The sequence below is a fragment of the Mastomys coucha genome, unplaced genomic scaffold, assembly GCF_008632895.1.
Source record: "Mastomys coucha isolate ucsf_1 unplaced genomic scaffold, UCSF_Mcou_1 pScaffold22, whole genome shotgun sequence".
Taxonomy (NCBI): Eukaryota; Metazoa; Chordata; class Mammalia; order Rodentia; family Muridae; genus Mastomys; species Mastomys coucha.
The window spans coordinates 49,446,062-49,450,114 of record NW_022196905.1 but is presented as its reverse complement, the minus strand read 5'-3'; the positions used below and the strand labels follow the sequence as shown (position 1 = coordinate 49,450,114).

Here is a 4,053-nt window from a genome sequence, read left to right as displayed (position 1 = left end):
TGTGATACATATATGTATAAGTTGTATTTGTGTGTGTTTGCATACTTGTGCATATGTGTGATGAGTTTTGGCTAACTTGAGTGTGTGTATTTATGTGATGTGTTTTGCCTAACCTGTGTGTGTATGTGTGTGATGTGTTTTGGCTAACCTATTTGACTGAGTTTAATATATTTATTAAAACATTTCACCTGCTTCCCTTGTCCTATGTTCAAAGTCATTAGAACATTTAGTATTTAGTATTTTATTTCTCAATCAGCGTAACCTTCATGTGCTGTGTATGACACTAGGTCAAGGTATTATCCCATTGTAAAGTTTCCATCTATTCTCATTTCATGGGAACACTTTTATAGTGCTCTACCCGTCTAACCTCTCATCATTACCTGTAGCCACATATATTTGCAGTCAATGATTTATTCAGTGGCACCAGGCCAGTCAGCAATATTCTCTTGAGGTAGATTAACAGCTTTTTATTTTCCCACTTGGGTTGACCCCCTTTGCCTTGTCAACTCTGATTCCATTTCCACAAAATACGGAAATCATACTTAACATGGCTCAATTGAGTGTCTCTACAATTATTCTCTTATTCATGCAAAGCACCTCAAAGCACAGAGTCCAAAATGCTGTCTTTCAAATTATAAACTGTCTAGAGCAAAGAGATGACAACTGGGGAGAAGTAATTGCTAGGTCTCACTGAATTTGGTACAGAAATGAATCAGACACTTCCTTCATCTTTGTCCAGGCATCTGACATTGGAGGGATGATACTTAATTTCTAGAAGAAAAGCACAAATAATGTTGGCAAACAGAATAGTTATCAAATTTTTAAGAGTCACAAATATCTTGGTCACGTTAACAGTGTGGCCATATTTCCAAATACAACAAAACCTCTTATAATGTGTTTTTATAGAGCATTTCTCAAACTCCTGTGTAGTTAGTTATTTGATGTGCACTTACATAATTGATACATTAATCAAATTTATTTCCCTTTTTCTTCCAATCATATACTTATGACAATTTCCATGGGTCTGGGCCATGTATACTTTGTTTGTTTGTTTGTTTAATGGTGTTGTAAATAGTAAGTGCTAAATAAAACATCTAAGGTAATTCAGTTATTTTTGTTTTGTTTTGCTTTTTAGAAAATTATTCTTAATGAAGGTACAAAAGTAATCTGAAAAATCCATTGCTTTATGTTACATCAAATTTAAAAATTTCTTGGTCAAGATCAAAAAAGATATAGATCTAAATTTTTATGTATAATTCAAATTGTTCATTTTTGCAAATGCGGGCACTTCTCTTCTTATCTAGAGAATTACAACTAAACAAATAAAAGAACTTCAGGGGTTTTAAAATAATTCTGACATTAAAATTTATTTGAAAGAAAAAATACTAGCGTCAATTCATGTTTATTAAAGAAAAGTAGTTTGATGTTGAACTACTTTAGTGCAAAACAGTAAAAAATATACATTTACAAGGAAATAAGGGAAATCTGTTTGGATACTAAGAAGGCATTGGAACTATGCAGAGCTATGCTTCTAGAAGAGGCATTTCTATACAAACAGTCACATAAGTAACATGAATTAAACTCAGTCTGTCACAAAAGATAAAAATGGATGAAAATAGGAGGAAGAAGCACTTTAAGAAAGAATGGAGAAACAGAGAGGATATTAAGGGATGAACATGTTGAAAATATCCCAAATGCATTATTTATATGGGTAAATTTCTCAACACACACACACACACACACACACACACACACACAGAAACAAGAAGTGTTAAACCAAGAGTTTGGTTCAAAAGGTCAAGTTCAACCCTTTGCACAGAGTTCTTTCTCTGTAGATTTGTCATTGCATTTCTTTACAGAGGTTTCTTTTAATTAAAAATTTTGAACAAAACATTGGTAGGCAGACAATGGTTAACTGACTTTTAATTCATTCTTCCAACTAAATGATAAGCAGCAGTACTTGTCATAATGTTAAGTATATGATCTATACTCTAACATATTGCTGATTCCGTGACTCCTTTGGGGTTGTTTATAACGCTAATGTGCATGAATTCCACAAATACGTGAAAGGTTGCAAAATGTCATTTAAGAGAGTCAATAAGCAAACAGAATTCAGCTTAAAAATTGTTATTTAGTTGTACATTGTTGCTGGTCAGAACACATGGTATATCATGTTTGAACATTAGTAGTTTGTCATAAACACAAAACACTCAGATATTTAAAATATCACAAAAATACTTGAAAATAACTTCATGATTCAGTTAGGATCGTGATACAGTTAGAACATCTTCAATATTCTTTTGTTGGCATTTTTTTCTTCAGACTCCTCTACCACAATGCATTTCTACGCATGACATGGTATCATTATATCAAAGATGCACTGTTGATCCTGTGGGATTGTGCTATAACTCTGTATACTTTCAGGTTCTTAGCTGACTCTAAATCACAATAAAGGTTCCCCAACACAAAACTTTACCCTATCCTCTGCAGTATCTTTTCACCTTTCCCAAATATTATGTTACCCAACAAAGATGTACAAATTCATCAGTTTCAGGTAAGAGGGAACATTAAGGAACTGAAAACTCAACAATCTCATCAATACATAGGAGGAAAGTTACCTTAAGGAGATTAATGAACTATGAGTCCTTTGAAAAGAGATAGAAGCCCTCCCCATGAGTGCAGTGCTACCGTTGGGGTGTAGTCACTGTACATCAAGAAAGATGCATAGTTCCAAGGTTAGTAAGTTCAAAACCTCTATAGCACTTGAACAGATATTGCAGCAGGCTCATTTTCCTCTTTAGTGACATTTTCCCTTTACTCTGAGCAGTCATTTATAAGAATATTTTTGCCATATGTGTTATCTGTCCCTACTATACCCGTTAGGAACTGACTTTACAGATTTAGTTATAAAGTACAAATTCCTCGATGGTGGATATAAGATGGACCTTACTATTGTCTATTGTCTATGTTAAAGATACCTAATCTTGTTTTCTCTTGTTTTTTGTTTTTGTTTTTGTTTTTTGGGGTTTTTTGTTGTTGTTATTTTGGTTTGGTTCTTTGAGACAGGATTTTTCTGCATAGCCCTAGCTGTCCTGGACTCACTCTGTAGACCAGGCTGGCCTCGAACTCAGAAATATACATGCTTCTGCTCCCAAGCGCTGGAATTAAAGGCATGTGCCACTACTGCCTGGTAAGATACCTAATATTAAGACAGTCACAGAGCTAGCTAGTTCTGTCATTCTAACTTCCAAGGCACTGATCATATTTTTTGAAATTCTACTGGATATTATCTCAGCTTTATATCCATTCATTTATAAACCTATGTCACTATGCCTCAATTTATTTATCTGTGTATCTCTTTCTGTAGATTTATATGGCTGAAGACTTTAAATTTAGGTAAACTGATATTCCAATTCAAGTCTCTACTGTAACTTTTCCTTTTGTTTTTCCAGTCTTTAAAACTAGAAACTTTTTCCATGGTTAAGAAAATGGCTAAAAGCACAAATGCCAACCCAGGCTACTATACCCAGCAAAACTCTCAATTACCATAGAAGGAGAAACCAAAGTATTCCATGACAAACCTAAACTTACACAATATATTTCCACAAATCCAGCCCTTCAAAGAGTAATAAATTAAAAACTTCAACACAAGGAGGGAAACTACATCCTAGAAAAAGCAAAAAAGTAATCTTCCAACAAAACTAAAAGAAGATAGCCACATGAACAGATTTCCAACCCTAACAACAATCTCTTTTCCTTAATATCTATTAATATCAGTGGACTCAATTCCCCAATAAAAAGACATTGACTATCAGACTAGTTACATAAACAGGACCCAACATTTTGTTGCTTTCAGGAAACCCACCTCAGTGACAAAGACAGACACTACTTCAGAATAAAAGGTTGGAAAAGAGATTTCCAAGCAAATGGTCCCAAGAAAAAAGCTGGAGTAGCCATTCTAATATTGAATAAAATCGACTTTCGACCTAAAGTGATTAAAAAAGATAAGGAGGGACACTTCATACTCATCAAAGGTATGATCTACCAAGATGA

The 4,053-nt window shown here is 34.0% G+C and overlaps 1 long non-coding RNA gene across 1 annotated transcript in view; it reads right to left on the bottom strand.

Moving 5' to 3' along the window:
• Positions 1-441: 441 nt before the first annotated feature.
• LOC116070351 overlaps positions 442-4,053 on the bottom strand; it is a 23,152-nt gene continuing 19,540 nt past the window's right edge. The window contains exon 3 of the long non-coding RNA XR_004110362.1: positions 442-771. This is a non-coding gene — a long non-coding RNA (uncharacterized LOC116070351). The remainder of the gene's footprint in view (positions 772-4,053) is intronic.